At 35.5% G+C, this 17,948-nt stretch overlaps 1 protein-coding gene and 1 non-coding gene across 2 annotated transcripts in view; one reads left to right on the top strand and one right to left on the bottom strand.

Moving 5' to 3' along the window:
* Nucleotides 1-17,948, bottom strand: part of LOC131806386 (neurogenic protein mastermind-like) — a 418,316-nt gene that overhangs the window by 263,587 nt on the left and 136,781 nt on the right. The gene's annotated exons all lie outside the window — the stretch shown is intronic.
* On the top strand, nt 11,654-11,725 carry TRNAT-UGU (transfer RNA threonine (anticodon UGU)). The gene has a single exon. It is a non-coding gene; the product is annotated as a tRNA-Thr (tRNA).

Genomic DNA, 17,948 nt, shown 5'->3' on the forward strand with positions numbered 1-17,948 from the left:
ATATTTAGAATAATAATTGAGCTTATTAAACGCGAAATAAGCATATGAACCCATTCAAACTCGGCACAACCCAATATTTCTACAAAAACAAGATCTGATATGAAGAACATAGGAAACGGGCCAATATTTTTGCTACCTCCCAACAGCGGGTCAAAGTTTAGAATAATAATTGAGCTTATAAAACGCGAAATAAGCATCTGATTCCATTCAAACTCGGCACAATCCAATATATCTACCACCACAAGTTCTGTTATGAATAACATAATAAACCGACGACTCCTTCTGGTACCTTCCCCACAAATGGTCAATATTTTCAAAAACCAAAATGCTCATAACCTATGAAATAAGCTTCCGATTCTCTTCAAATTTCATACTTTTCAATATTTTAATCAACACATAATGAGGTGTGAAGATTGAATATATCGGTCCACTCATTCTGGTCATCCCCCACAAAAGTTTTAAATTTTGATTAATTATTTGTATAAACTTGAAAATCAATTTTAGACGATCATCTTAATTTTTTTCTGTATTAGATGAAGTGAAATAGTTCCGTCCACTATATCTGGCACCTCAAGCACATTTCTTAATTTTCCAAAAAAAAATTACATTTCTCATTTATATCAGACTTCGGTCAGATACGAAATGGACAATATTGGCCACATCCTGGGATCTTCCCTCCAAAAATGTTAAAAGTTTGATTTGTCACAATGCAAGCCAAACTAAATTTAGAGCAGCTCCAAGCAAAACTCGTATGCTTAGCAAAAAATTTGCTTTCATGCAATTTTTGATTGTTATTAAATTCACTACCAGAAGTAACCTTTATTTTTAGTGTATAGGGTACTAGAAGTAGCCGTAGAACAAAAGTTTACTGTTTTTATTTATTTAAGAAAATAATGAAATTTATTCTAAAACTCACCAAACTTCTTTGCAAAAGCTTAATTCGTACAGCTTACATTTATACGGCAATCCTGTTTCGAACTGCGTCCAGCTTCACGCGATTGCTGGAAAATGTATTTGGGGAAGTCCCTAAAAGCCAATTTATAACAAATTTCCACATGTTGTGTTATTTACTGACATATATATTAAAAAAAATAAAAAATGGGGAGACAACCAGGACAGGCCACTCTTAAAGTGAGAAATTTAGTAATTAAACATTACAAAAACCATACATCGTTAAGTGAGATGTCTGAGATTGTTAATAGAAGCCGATATACAGTTCAGAACATCAAAACCGATGGATGTGTAGAAAATAAGTCAAAAACGGATAAAAATAAAATATTTACCTTGAGTGATGAGAAGTATATTTTACGGCAGATCAAAATGGATTCATTTTCGAGTGCACTGAAGCTAGCAAAAATTGCTGAAAGTTGCCTCAAACAATAAGAAATATACTGCATAAGTCGAACTACAATGGAAGAAGAGTTAGACCTAAACCTCTAATCAACAAACGAAATCAAGAATTAAGATTGAGATTTGCCAAGGACCACATATCAAAAGATTTTTCATTTTGGAAAAATGTGCTCTTCACGGACGAGAGCAAATTCAACTTTTTGGTTCAGATGGCATAAGGGAGAATGGCAAATGAAGCGCTCCTTGTCAAAAATATAAAGACTACTGTGAAGCTTTGGCTTAGATAATTATTTTTATCAAGACAATGATCTGAAACACAAGCATTATAAAGTTGTTAAAAGTATGCCAAATAGGCTACAAATGGTAAAAAAGAAAAGGAATGCATACACAATATTAATGACTACGTAATGTACGAGTTTGGCTTTGGCATTGAAATATGATATATTTTAATATCTATTTATTTTTTTACTTTAAATGAATTAATATGTTTTAAAATGTTTTAAATGTTATATTTTAAATTACCTACATAATGTACTAATGAAATTAAAAAAAACAAGTAAAAAAGCTGTAAGTTCGGCCGGGCCGAACTTTTAATACCCTCCACCATTTGGTACAAATTTGGCATTTTCTAATAAATAAAATCCGTTAAAAATTCTGTTAAAATCTTAAGAATACCGAATGCTTATACGACGACGTGGGCCAGCATAGGCAACTTTTGTCATAAGTTATTACACTATTTAAATGCGAAACTTGAAGAAAAATCTGTTTATAATCTAGCTAATATCATTAAAATACCGAATATGGGGGGTACCGTTATATGGGGGCTATACGAAGACATGGACCTGCACAGACAATTTTCTGGCATGGGCTGAAGTATCCATTCCGAAATTCACATGCGAAATTTGAAACAATCCCGGTAAATAATGTCGCTAAAATCATCAAAATACCGAATATCGGGGGGTACGGTATATGGGGGCTATATGAAGACGTGGACCTATATGGCCCATTTTCTGTTTTATGCTGCAGTATCTATTACGAACTTCAAACACCAAATTTGGAACGATTTCGCTGAATAATTTCGCTAAAATCATCAAAATACCGAATATCGGGGGGTACCGTTATATGGGGGCTATATGAAGAAGTGGACCTACATGGCTCATTTTTTGACTTAGGATGTAGTATCCATTACGAAGTTCAAATACTAAATTTGAAACGATTCCGGTAAACAATGTCGCAAAAATCATAAAAATACCGAATATCGGGGGGTACCGTTATATGGGGGCTACACGAAGACATGGACCTGCACAGATAATTTTCTGTTTTAGGCTGTAGTATTCAATACGAACTTCAAATGCCAAATTTGAAACAATTCCGGCGAATAATGTCGCTAAAATCATAAAAATACTGAATATCGGGAGGTACAGTTATATGGGGGCTATATGATAACTTGGACCTACATGGCCCATTTACGAACTTAACCTGCCTACTGGCAAAATATACATGTGTGCAAAATTTTAGCCTTCTATCTCAATTTGTTCGAAAGATAGCGTGATTACAACAGACAGACAGACAGACAGACAGACAGACGGACAGACAGACACACAGACAGACAGACGGACATGGCTAAATCGTCTTAGAATTTTACGCTGATCAAGAATATATATACTTTGTTGGGTCTGACATGAGTATTTCGAGGAGTTACAAACGGAATGACAAAATTAATATACCCTCCATAGTATGGTGGAGGGTATAAAAACTTTTTGTAAATTTTAATTTTTGGTAGTTATAAGAAAACATAAAAATGTTTCTTTAGCTGAACGAGTTTCGCTTGGAGTTACTTCATCTGTCGATAAAACCGGCATATGATTTTTAACTTGTTGTTAACTGTTTTTGGCAGTACAAATTCATGTTCTTCTAGCTGTGGAATGGAGTCAATTCGATGGTTAATGTGACCTTGGATCTGAAGAGCTGAGTTGAGTCAATTTAATGGTGAATTTGACCATGGATCTGAAGAGTTGAGCACAGCATATCATGAATTTTTCAACTTATTTCTTAGGATTTCAAAAATTATGCATTGAACAATTTGTATTTGTTTTTTTTTTTGCATTATTCTAATTCGGAACGTTATTATCTAAAATATAATACAGAAAATATCCAAATTTATATAAGTTAAACACCGAATTACTTGGAAATAAAAACTCCTAAAATTTTCAGGTGTCACAAAATAGTTTGCACAACTCACATGTTAAATTAATTTTTCAGAGACTCGTCGAAGAATCGTATTTTATCATTATTTAAGCTTTGTATTGATCTCTTCATAGATTTAAAATAACTCTTATCGTAATTTGCCGTTGTATCGATCAAAATTAGGGTGCTGTACGAAGCGGGGCTAAATATTGTACATTGGAGCAGTTTTTTTTTTAAATAAAGTGTAGCAACCTGGGGAGTATAAGTACAGAAAATATAATCGAGAAGGGTTTCCGTATCACAAAAGGGTCTACAATGTCATTTGTAGAAGAAATATTAAATATATACTGAACTAATAATAGACCCGAAACGAAAGTTACTAACTGGATAGCACGCATAACCACGAGTACATAATCTACATGGACGCGTTCCAAGGACCTCAAGTACTGATCTAAGACTATTAAATTATTCTAGAATCTTGCACATACAGTGGCGACATTTTAAATAGCACGCTTAGTGGAAAATTTTTCACACACCTTTTGCTATTTTCTTTCTGCAATTACTCAAATTCTTTTTACAGTTATTTTTTTAGAAACATGTTGTTGTTAATATACAATGTAAGCTTAGTCAAAAAATAAGTTTATTTTTAGAAACTGAAAGTTTTTGATTCTTTCAGTCTGTATTCGCCGACATTTTAAATAGCACGTGCCCTAAGATAATTAAAAAAAAATATTTTTTTATTAAATTAAACGCTGATAAAGAAAAAAAGGTATACAGTTGAGAATAATTATTTTTCACAAGATAAAATATTACTATTCCCATAGAATGGGGCGTGGTCAACACTCAAATCCAATCTTTCGAAGATTTGTCCTCCAATACCGCAATGACGGCCTAACATTTTCCGAAATAACGAAAAAACCAAATTGTTCGAGAAAAAAAGTTTATAACGCAATTAAACATTATGAAAAGAATCAATCTTTTGAGAGCATCACACGAAAAAGATCCAGAATAACGTCGCAAAGGACGGATCACTTAATAGTTAAAATGAGCAAAAGTGATCCTTTTTATCTGCACCGAGGATACGGGAACAAATTCAAGAACAACTGGGAATAAAAATATCAACAAGTACAATAAAGAACAGATTACGAGAAAATGATTTGTTTGGGCGCATTGCCAGGCGAAAACCACACGTGTCCCAAAAAAATCGAATAATTCGAGTTAATTTTGCCAAGGTCCATTTAGGAAAACTCCTTTCTTACTGGAATAATGTACTTTTCACGGACGAATCTAAGTTTAGCCGCTTTGCCTCGGATGGAAAGTCATACGCAAGGCGAAATATAAACACAGAATTTGATCCAAGGTACACGACAAAAACCATCAAACACGGTGGGGGAAGCGTGCTTGTTTGGGGAGGCTTCTCGTGGTACGGTGTGGGTCCTATAACACGAATAGAAGGTATAATGGGCCAATTAGCTTACAAAAACATTTTAATGAATATAATGTTACCATACGCTGAGGAAGATATGCCTCTAAAGTGGAAGCTTGTACAGGATAATGATCCGTTAAAAAATGGATTTCTGATAATAAAATTGAGGTAGTACCATGGCCAGCCCAATCTCCGGATTTAAATCCCATCGAGAATCTATGGCACGATGTTGATAAGAGAATAGATCGTTCTGATGCTACAAATATGAACATTTTATGGACAGAAATCCAAAAGGCATGGTAATCCATCTCTTTAGAAAGATGTTAATCGCTGATTCAGTCAATGCACCGTCGATTCACAGCCGTTGTTAAAAATAAGGGATTTCCTACAAAGTACTGATGGTATTAACAAATTTAAATTTATTTAACATATAATAAAATTGAATTAATCATAAGTTTTTAATGAATTTTAGATGCACTATCATGTGTGCTATTTAATTTGTCGTGAATAAAATCGTTTTTTTGTTAAAAAATTATGTAAAAATATGTATGAACACAAAATAAGAAAATGAATCACTATTAGTTAATTAAAAACAATATATGTAACTTAAATATAATAAAGGGTTTTAATTTTTTCGTACCGATTGAAAGAAAATTATCATTTATTCCTCTATATATGAAACGTGCTATTTGAGATGTCGCCACTGTATATAAAAAGTCTTTCCAAATTTTCAAATGTGTAGGTTCTGAATTTTAAAATTGGTCACACTCGTATTTTTCATTGTCTATGAAATCACCAACCCAACTCCATAGGTAGTGTCACTGCATTTTTTACCACTGGGTATTATGTGTGTTTCGTATTTGTTTTGCTCATTCATTCTCTGCTCTTTGACAAGCCCAGAGTTCATGTTTTTATTGCCATTTGTTTGACCATGTTGCTGCTGGCGTTGTTGTTGTTTCTTCGATTGCTTGAATCCCTGTTGCAACGCAAGGTAAAACCAGACGAAATTTAATTTCAAACCAGCCAACCAACAACGGGTTACAAAACAGCAGACAAACTGACAGACAGACAGATAAACAAACTCGAGTGAACATAACAACAAAAGAGATCATCAACATATCAGCAGAGTGGCTGCTTTCAAACAAATTGCTGTATTTTTCCAAAGAGCGATTCAAAGAGTGTGAGAGAGAGAGAGCGCGAAAGAGGGTGAGAGAAGAACACATTACTTTAGTTAATTTATTTTAATTGAGAGCCGAAATAACGGCTTGAAATGATAAACAATTAAAGAGGAGAGTGCTGCGTAAGGAGACACAAAGGATTTCGTTCATCTCCATCGAGAGAAAAAAACATCCAGAGAGAGGTGGAGAAATTCAGACAATGATCTTTCTGATTGAACGAAGCCAACAACAACGACGGCGATACAACAGCCAGCAGCACCACCAATGAGTTGAGTGGCAAACAAAGAAAGGCCATAAATTAACAACAATTATCTAAAATGGATTAATAATTCAAAATCGATTATGGGCATTCATTTGAATGGAAATTATAACTTAATCAATGGGATTAAATAAATATTTGACTTAAATTAATGTAAATAGCATCGTTTTGTTTTGGGAATTATTAAATTAAACATTAGGTTGGTTCGGCATCTTCCCAGGGGTACAAAGGCCAACATTAAAACTTGGTTTATTAGCGAAATAATTTGAACACTAAAATAAATACAAATACAGTAGCTCCAAGCGAATCTCTGACACTTAGCAAACTTTTTTCTTTCAGGGCAACCCTGTTTCGAAATGCGTCAACTTCATGTGATTGTTTGAAAATGTATTTGGGGAAGACCCTAAAAGCTAATTTATCATAAATTTCCACGTGTTGTGTAATTTACTGACGTAAATATTTAGAAAAAAAAAGTAACAAGCTAAAAAGCAGTAAATTCGGCCGGGACGAACTTTTAATATCCTCCACCATTTGGAACGAATTTGGAAAATTTCAAAAAATAAAATCCTTAAAAAAATTGTTAAAATTTTAAAAATACCGAATATAGCCGTTATATTGGGGTCCATACGACGTGGACCTACATAGGCATTGTTTGTCATAAGCCATTACCATATTCAAATTCGAAACTTGAAATAAACGCTGAATAATGTAGCTAAAATCATCAAAATGTATATAGGGAAGTACTGTTATATCAGATCTATGCGAAGACCTGGACCAGCATAGATAATTTTCTGTCACAGGATGTAGCATCCGTTACGAACTTCAAATAGGACATCTCAAACAATTTCGGTGGGTATTGTACCTAAAATTGTCAAAATACCGAATATAGGGGGGTACCGATATATGGGGCCTATACGAAGACCTGGACCTGCATAGACAATTTTCTGCCACAGACTGTAGTATCCATTACGAACTTCAAATACCAAATTTGAAACAATTCCGGTTAATGATGTCACTAAAATCACCAAAATACCGAATGTTGGGGGGTACCGTTATATGGGGGCTATATGAAAACGTGGACCTATATGGCCCATTTACGAACTTAACCTGCCTACTGGAAAAATAACTATGTGTGCAAAATTTTAGCCTCCTACCTAAATTCGTTCGAAAGATAGCGTGATTACAACAGACAGACGGACAACAGACAGATCGACTTAGAATTTTATGCTGATCAAGAATATATATACTTTGTTGGGTCTGACATGTTTCGAGGAGTTACAAACGGAATGACATAGTATGGTGGAGGAGGTATAAAAAATGGGAACACAACGAGTACAAACCATCGTTGAATATAAGCCGGTCTACAGTTCAGTACATCATATACGGTTCAAAACAGATGGATTTGTAGAAAATAAGTCAAAAACGGAAAATAATAAAACATTTACCTTGAGTGATGAGAAGTATATTTTACGGCAGATCAAAAAGTATCAATTTTTGGGTGCACCGAAGCTCGCAAAAATTTCTGAAAAGGATTTGGAAACAATAAGAAATATACTGCATAAGACGAATGACAATGGAAGAAGAGCTGGACATAAACCTCTAATCAGCAAGCGAAATCAAGAAGTTAGACTGCGATTTGCCAAGGAGCACATATCAAAAGATTTTTTCATTTTGGAAGAATGTGCTGTTCACGGACGAGAGCAAATTCAACCTTTTTGGTTCAGATGACAGACCTTATACATATATGGAGAAAGGCAAATGAAGCGCTCCTTACCAAAAATATAAAGCCGACAGTGAAGCACAGTGGTGACTCAGTAATGGTATTGGGTTCATTTCCTGTCTCAGGGCCTAGTGTATTGCATTTTATTGAGGGTATTATCGATCAGACTATGTAAGGAAAAGCTCGGCATTGGCGAAGATTATTATTTGTAACATGACAATGATTCGAAGCACAAGGCTTATAAAGTGCGGTCGTGGCTGCTATATAATTGTCCCCACGTGATGCATACACCAGCCCAGAGTTTAAACATAATCCCCATAGAGAATTTATGGAGCTATCTCGATGGAAAAATCCGCCAGCATACCATATCTTGCAAAGAAGATCTGAAAAAAGCTTTGTTGGAAGTATGGCAAAAAAATTGAACCTAGCTTTTGCGAAAAACTTGTTAAAAGTATGCCAAATAGGCTACAAATGGTAAAAAAATTAAGGGAATGCATAAAAAAATATTAATGGTTAGAATATTTTAATACGAAGTGAACGAGTTTGACATTGAAATATGATCTCTCTTAAAACTTATTTTTTTTTCTTTAAATTAATTAAAATTTTAAGTTTTTTTTTTTTTTTTGCTTTTTGAATTACTTACATAGCGCACTAATAAAATGTAAAAAAACAGTTTTTTTGTAAATTTTGATTTTTGGAAGTTATAAGAGAAATAAAAATTTGTCTTTAGCTCTACGAGTTTTGCTTTGAGCTACTGTAATTCGGCTAAATGTTCTTCTTTTCTAAGATGTCAAATGCAGCTTTATCGTGGTCGTCAAAAAAATTCTGGTGTTGTCCTGAGATAAACTTTGGATGTTTCTTTTAACTTTTAACTTTTATTCAGATTTTAATCTTCGTAGAGCTTGTATTACTATTCCTGAATCAAAATTTCGAAATCATTTATAATTATTCTCCCAAGGATTACGGAATTTTATTGTGTACATTCTAAGGTACAAATAATAATTAAAAATAGCAAAAATATTCATTAATTAATATAAAAGTTTTGGCAGCTAATGAAAATACAGTCGAAAATCTGGACTCCACGGAAACGCATTTCACTATGATTATTCCAACAGTCTAGGGGAATACCATATTTGTTATTTTATGCTAATTCTGCAGTCAAAACCTCCTGTAAGTATGGTATCTGGAAGTAGGTCAAAAACTAGTATTGAAATCAAAAAATTAATGACACTGCTACAAAATTCAATTTTTTCAATTATTACAAGAAAACCCCAGGAGATTTTCAGAGTAGAGGTGTTTTGAATGTTTACAACACGATAATCTAAATTGGGGGCGAAAATTCCCCACTCAAGGATTATTTTGGTTAACATTTTTTGAAGTAAGTAACAAAAATGGCAAGTCAAAATACTTCCGGAAATACATCCCTACAATCAATATTGGTGACCAACCTGCACGGTATTTTCGACTTCTACCGTCATGTGGAACTAAAAAGGAGAATTACGCCTACTAGAGGCTTGTCTATTTATCTGACACATAATAATAACGTATTCCTTTGCCACTCGGCTCAAATGGAAAGAATAAGGATATGGGAAAGAAGGGCTTAGAAATGAGGCCAACAAATGATTACAATGGAATTTACAGACCACTCAATCGAGTTCAGACGGATGCACGTCTTTATGATGAAAAATCAAATAAAAATAATAAGGATATGAGAAAGAAGGGCCTTAGCATCGTGTTTAGGAATGAGGCCAACAGTTGATGACAATGGAATTTACAGACGACTCAATAGAGTTTAGACGCACGCACGTTTTAATGGTGAAAAATTAAAAGAAAAAAATAGGGATTCCCATATCCTTATTCTTCTCATTTGACCTTGGCGTGTTTGGGACTGAGGTCAACAATTGATGACAATGGAATTTACAGTCAACCGACAAACAGGAACATCTATAACCCTGTAGAATTCAACCGGATCGACGTCTTCATGATGAGAAATGCACACAAATTCCGTAGATAGTAAAACATAGGATAGTAAAACAATTCCGGGAATACCAAGAGGAACGCCCCAGCATAAACCTTTCACACTTTCCCCCAAAAATTAAGTATAATGGAAAAAACCACATAATTTTTACTTATGTACATACATTTTGAATTAAATGTTCATAAAAAGCTATTGAGCATAGATATATGGTTTATTCTGAGATTTGCAAATACATTTTGTGGAGAATATGTCATCTTTTGTCACCTTCCGCCTAAAACTAAGTTTTATATTATTTTCAGGCGTCAACTCGAAAAAAGTCAAGGAAAAGTTAGGGAATATTTTTGGTCTTTTTGGGAACACTGAGCAAATATTTTTATACGCTCCACCTTGTCATTCCGTTTGTAACATCTCTAAATATTTGTCGTAGACCCCATAAAGTACATATATTCATAATCTGCATTTAACGATGTCCGTTTGTCTGTCTTTCTGTCCATCTGTCTGTTGAAATCACGATACAGCCCATATTATTTAACGTAGAGCGTCAAAAATTAGCAGAACAATTTGCAGTGTGTCTAGGATGGTTGGTATTGAAAATTAGATATGTCGATACACGACTTGTACCGACCCATATAACGTCACCCCCCGCTTCGGTATTTGGATGATGTTTGCACATTTTTTTCACGTGTTCGTCTAAAAGTAGGTATTTGTAGGTCATAATGGGTTCTAGCTCCGGTGGCGAAGAATTATATGTTTATGACCACGCTATGGTATAGTCCCCATATAACGGTACCTCCCGATATTCGGTATATTGATAAGATTTGCTACATTTTTTCACGAGTTTGTCTAAAAGTTGGTGTTTTTAGGTCCTAATGGGTTCTAGCTCCGTTGGCGAAACATTGTTTGTATAGGTCCACGTTTTTTTATAGCCCCATACAGCTTTACCTCCCGACATTCGGTATTTTGACGATTTTTGCCACATTTTCCCACGAATATGTCTAAAAATTGGTATTTGTGGGTCTAATGGGTTCTAATATTTCCATTACCCTAAGGTGGTAAAGGAATTCGGCCCGGCCGAACTTAATATTTTTTTTCTTTTTTAGAGATTTCTTCTCTTCAGTGACTTATAGTGATGATGATAAGGAAGTCATCGGCTGGCTTTTTTGTAAAGAAACAAAGGAGTTTTAAGTTGAATTAGTTCGATTTTGGCCCTAAGCTCCTTTGTTGATTTCCAAAGAAGCCACCCGATAAAATGTTATACCAGTCAAAACCGCGCTTTATGTATTCTAACCTTTACTGTGCCACCTTGTAAATTTACCTTGTATATCTGGTGTCTGCATCTCACGCCTTCAAGTAGTACGGTTTAATAGGTTATCGTGTAGCACATACCATAATTTATCTTTAACCGTTCAAATGAAAAGTAAATAATATTTCGATATCAATCGAATGTATTCTTATCTGTACATGTCTGTGAAAATAGGTCAACATTTGAGTTTCTCTTTTAATTAATTACAAAAAATAGTAGAATTTTAAGGTATCGCAAGCTAGAGTCACAACAGCCTCTTTAGCTCAGTGGCAGAGCACTGGTCTTGTAAACCAGGGGTCGTGAGTTCGATCCTCACAGGAGGCAATGGGCTTGAAAACCATTTACTAATTTTATATAGAAAGATAAAGAAATGAATTACATTTAGTAAATATGGTAGAGACCTTTCTAGCAGTCACATGGGTTTAAAGGTATATTCATACCTTTTATGCAACCGACATATAGAAAGTAAGTCTTCCTCAGGTGAAAAATGTGGAAATCCTGTGTCAAAAATGTGAGTAAAAATTCTTTGTTAAGAAAACTCAGGAGCAAATAATCTGTATTGTTTATATTTTATGGTAGATAGAAACGGTTATGTGAATTTTTGAACTGGACATCCACATATGAAAGCCGATTAGTTACCGAAGCTTTAAATACCATTTTCCTATTCAGCGACGTACGGAGAAATGCATTTCGAAAGTATTTGCGGGATGGCGCCCAACGAGTAAAACCTCACTTTTCCATATTAACCGTACAAAATGTCTTAAAATTACCGAACGACCGGAAGTAGCTATAGCAAATAGCGGACCAATGTTAGAACTCGAAAATTTTAATTGTGGCTGATTTAGTAGGCAACTTTAAAATACTGAAATAAAAGTGTTGTACCTAAGCCTCATAGAGAAGCATACGTAAACGTGGATCTACATAGCCAATTGTCTGCCATGGAGGATGAGACCCATTGAGAACTTCTAACGCTAAATTTGAGAAAACTCCATTGAAAAATGTGTGCGAACTTGCAGAGGTGACAAGTGTGTGTGATTATGAAACTAACGAAGAATGTCCTGTAGAAACAGATTTTTTAACTAGGAGAGTCAGAGCGGTGCAAGTTCGAAGCCCTTGAAAAGTTCATATCAACTAGGTTTTCGGTGTTTTAGTAAAGCCCTCGAAGAGTTTGTTCTCTTGTGTTCTAGGTGTTTTTAGATATAGCCCTAATAGAGATCGTACCCTTTGTGTTCTTGGTGTTTTAGTAAAAGTCTTTTAAGAGTTTTCTCCTTGGGGTTCCGTTTCCTTTGGGTTCTCGGTATTTTGGGAATATCTCTTGAAGAGCTCGTATCGTTTGCGCTGTTGGTGTTTTAGTAAAACATTTGAAGAGTTCGTACCCCTTGGGTTGTCGGTGTTTTAAAATATAACGCTTGAAGTGTTCGTTTCTCTTGCATTCTCGGTATTTTAGTCATAGTCGCTGATATTAATCCACTGGGAAAGCCTAGATCTTCGTTCTCCCTGTAGGACTAACAGGCAAGGAGGATAACTGTAACAATAGAGTATAAAGAGAAGATCTCTGACCATAAGAAGTGTAACGACAGGCTTTCTCACCTTGAACTTAAAGTCTACTTATTCTATGGTAAGTATAACTTATCCTACTTGTCTTCGGTACGGAATTGAAAATAGTTTTTCGACGCGAGACCTGCATAAATACTCGAGACACGGGGCAGAGAAGCAGGAATTAGTCCTCAGGATTCGGGATAACTTATTCATGTCTATCGAATGGATTTTATGCGAGAGACCTTGATAAGTACTCAAGCAGGACCTGTGGGGGAGTACAAGGCTGGAGATCCGATACGTATAACTATTGGTATATCCAAATCTACATTTGCAAGAGACCTCAATAAATACTTAAGCAGATTCAGAGATTTCCAAAGCTATGGTTGCAAGACACCATAATAAGTTCTTAAGCAGACTAGAAGGATATTCAAAACTAAGATAACGAGAGACCTTAATTAATACTCAGCCAGAGTACAAGGATATTCAAGGACACGGTTACAAGAAACCTTAATAAGAACTCAAGTAGAGTACAATGATATTCAAAGCTACGGTTAAGGCAGGCCTTAATAAGTACTCAAGAAGACTAGAAGGATATTCAAGGATGCGGTTGCAAGAGACCTTAACCAGTACTCAAGAAGGCTACGAAGGAATTCCATAATACGGTTACGAGGGATTTTAATAAGTTCTCAAACATACTACAAGGATATTCAAGGATACGGTTGCAAGAGGCCTTAATAAGTATTCGGGCAGACTTCAAGGATAATAAAAGAACGTACTGTTTTTTCAAAACATGTCGAAGGACTTAAACAGGATTCTTTTAGGAAGTCTACAGGTTCCGCAAGGACGTTCTAGGATGCCCAAGGATTCGACTGAGGGTTGTATTACCTACCAAGGTCGATAAAAAAGCAACTAAGTTCGGTCAGACCAACCTTTAATACCCTCCACCATTGGGAAGGAACTTAAAAAATTAAAAAAAAAACAATCCGTCCAATAATTCCGCTTAAATGAAAACCGATATATGGGTGGGATCACAAGTTTTTTTGTTATATGCTGTAGTACCGATTCCGAACATCAAATACGAAATTTAAAACAATTCTGGTTAATAATGTCGCTAAAATCATCAAAATACCGAATATTGAGAGGTACCGTTACATAGAGGTTATAAGAAGACGTTGTCCTGAATATGTCATAGGTTGTAGCACCCATTCAGATCTTCAAATACGAAATTTGAAACAATTTCGGTAAATTATGTCGCTAAACTCATCAAAATTCTGAATATCGGGAGGTATCGTTATATGGGGGCTAAACGAAAACGTGGACCGACTTGGAAAATTTACGAACTTAACCCGCCTACTGGCGAAATACACATGTGTGCAAAATTTTAGCCTACTACGTTAACTCGTCCGAAAAATAGCGTGATTACAACAGACAGACGGACATTGCTATTCTGATCAAGAATATATATACTTCTTTGGGTCTAACATGAGTATTTCGAGGAGTTACAAACGGAATGCCACCATAGTATGGTATATAAATGTACATGTATAATTTGTGGGGCCTAAAATGCTTCTTTTTAGGAGATACTAACGGAAGAACACGGTAGTATGGTGGAGGGCTTAGAAAATTTACTGAATCTGGTGGCAAAACAAACCACATGAACTTAGAACGTTTTGGACCATAAATATCCCTTGGCAAATACATGGAGACAAAAGACTGGGATTGGTCTTTGTTAAAGAAAACATTTATAAAGAGCCAAAAAATGTGTAAATGTCGTTGTTAGGTAGACTTCAGGACATACTCGAGACACCCTTAAGTATATTGGTATGGGTAGTCAATTTTTACCAATCCGACTGAAATGTTAGTATTGTGTCATTTCCGATTATACTTTCTAGCACCAACCAAACTACTTACTGGCTGTAAAGACATTAGCAGTAATTCTTCTTTATCCTTCTTTTTATTCACCACCAACTCCATTACCTATCGACCGACCATCCAATCCATCCGTCATACATCGCAACAATTCCTACCTAAATTCCTGGCACAATGGCTGCAGTTGTGTTTGTTGCAAGTAGAACCACGAAACAATAAAAGCGATGATGACAGTTGTTCGTTACAGCGACCTCTGCTGCTTGCTTTGCACGTACGAACAAACCTAAACAACGTCTCGTAACAGGAGCTCAGCACCACAAGGATCATGGATGACATAGACTCCCATGTCATAGAGAGAGTCAGTCAGTCGATGGCAAACAACCAACCAACATTCATCTCATCCACCGTATTCGAGTTCGGCAATATGGGTTAAAAAACTATAGAGAGCGAGAGACAGAGAGAGGAAGTTTGTATGAACAGTAATATTTTCATATGACTGCGATGTATGAATGTTTCTATGTTCAAACATACATACATAATGTGTGTAAAGGCACAACAACAATTTATCAATGTTAGCAAATAGGTAGCAAGCCACATAAAAGGCAAACTAGAAACGGAGTTGTCAGCATAAATACACTCGATGAGAAATCATAGTACAAGATGCATACACAATTGAGCATGAGAATAACAGACTTAAGTCATCGCCTGACTTCTTCGTAAATGGACACCTTAATGAAGCAAAAATGAAGAATGTTTTGTGAAATGGGCCTTTTATAGTCTTCGCCATAATAGGGGGCTATATTATGGTTGTCATATCAATTGTGACTCCCTATTACCTTGTATACAGAGATCTTCATTCTTGATCAGCGTTTTTCCGTCTGCCAATTGTAACGAGCCTATCTTTGGAATGTATTGATATGGAAGACAAAAATTCACATTTCTGTATTTTGTCAGAAGGCAGGTCAAATTGGAAAATGGTTCAGGTCCGTCCAAAATCTCCCAATATTCCGGATTTTCAGGATTTAAGCGACATCTCCTAACAGAATTATTTCAAATTCGCAGTAAACCTTTTCGCTACACGTTTTTATACCCTCAGCCATATGGCTACAGAGAGTATATATCATTTGATACGGTCAAAACGTGCCTTGTCGAAATAACGATTTTAGACCCTAGGTCTCTTTGGACCAAATTCGTTTCAGAACATTTGGAGTCGATCTAGAGATGTCCGTCCGTCCGTCTGTCTGGCTGGTGTGCACGATATCTCTCGAAGGGAGTATCCGATTTGGTCCAAACTTGGTACGTCGTAATATTTTTGTCAAACTTAGATCGAATCCGGAGATGGGAAATATCGATGCACTCCTTCCGGTAGCTCACCCACAAAATGTTGAAATTTTCAAAAAATATTTTACTCCACAGAAGGAAAGAGGATAATTCGATTTTGCTCCAACTTTGTAAATCCAAATGTTAACATCAGTGCTAGGTCTGATGCGAAAATGGACAATTTATGTCCACTTCATCAAGTACAAAGGGTAAAAATTTTGAACAATTATAACTCCTATAAAATAAAAGAGAAAGGATAATTCGATTTTGCTCCAACTTGCAAATCCTAATATTTGCATCAGTGCTAGGTCTGGAGCGAAAATGGACGTTATCAGTCCTCTCCATCAACTACCTTCCCACAAAGGGTCAAAATTTTGAATACCCAAAAGGGTTGTCTTGTCTTGATTGTTCAAATTACACACATCCCAATATTTTTATGAACCCAAGGTCTGGTGTGAAGATGGAATATATCGGTCCACTCCTTCTGCTACCTCCCCCACAACAGGGTCAACATTTCCAATAACCATGAAACTCATAAAACGCGAAATTAACAATTGGCAGGTCTCAATATTTATATCAATAAAGTTGGTAGAGATCGGACCATTTCTTCTGGTACCTCCCCACACAGGGTAAAAGTTTTGAATAACCAAAACGGATCTAAAATCCGAAATAAGCATACGGTTCTCTTCATATTGCACACTTCCCATTATTTAAAACTAACACAAGATCTGCTGTAAAGATGGGATATACCGGTCCACTACTCCTGGTACCTCCCCCATAAAAGGTCAACATTTTGAATACACATGATGCTCATAAAACGCGAAATTAACATCCAATTCAATTCAGACTTGGTATATCTCAATATTTCCATCAACACGAGATCTGTTATAAAGATGGTAGAGATCGGACCATTCCTTCTGGTACCTCCCCCACAAAGGGTCAAAGTTTTGAATATCTATGAAGCTCATAAAACACGAAATTAACATCCGAGTCCTTTCAGGCTTGGCACATCTCAATATTTCTACCAACACGAGATCTGTTATAAAGATGGTAGAGATCGAACCATTCCCTATGGTACCTCCCCCACAAAGGGTCAAAGTTTTGAATAACCAAAAGGATCCTTAAATCCTAAATAAACGTCAGGCTCTGTTCATATTTCACACATAATACTACTAATAAAAGATCTTCTGCGAAGATGGGATATATTGGCCCACTCCTTCTGGTACCCCTGGTGCACCCCCACAAAAGGGTTAAAAATTTTGAATATCCACGAAGCTCGTAAAACTCGAAATTTATATTCGATTTCATACAGACTTCGGATATCTCAATATTTCCCTAAACACAAGATCTGTTATAAAGATTGTAAAGATCGGACCATTCCCTCTGGTACCTCCCCCACAAAGGATCAAAATTTTGAATATCCAAACACTCAAAGAAAGCAAATTAACAATTCTCTCCAAATTTCACACACACAAACATTTTTGCTTACACAAGATTTGGACCACTTCTAGTACCTCACCCACAAAGGGTCACAATTTTCAATTCTTTTATCTGTCATAACTTGTGAAACAAGTCAGCGATTCTTTACAACTTGCTATATCTAAATATTTCTCCTAACCCAAAACCAAAGATGAAAATGGAAATTATCGGAAATTATGATTTCGCATAAAATTGGATATAAATGTTTGATTTTCTTGTAATTTCGCAGATACCAATATTTTTATCTATATTAGATGAAGTATAAAAATGGAATACTTCGGTCGACAATATCTGGAACCTCACGCACATTTTAAAATTTTCTAAAAATTATCATATATAT

The sequence above is a fragment of the Musca domestica genome, unplaced genomic scaffold (assembly GCF_030504385.1).
Source record: "Musca domestica strain aabys unplaced genomic scaffold, Musca_domestica.polishedcontigs.V.1.1 75, whole genome shotgun sequence".
Classification (NCBI taxonomy): Eukaryota; Metazoa; Arthropoda; class Insecta; order Diptera; family Muscidae; genus Musca; species Musca domestica.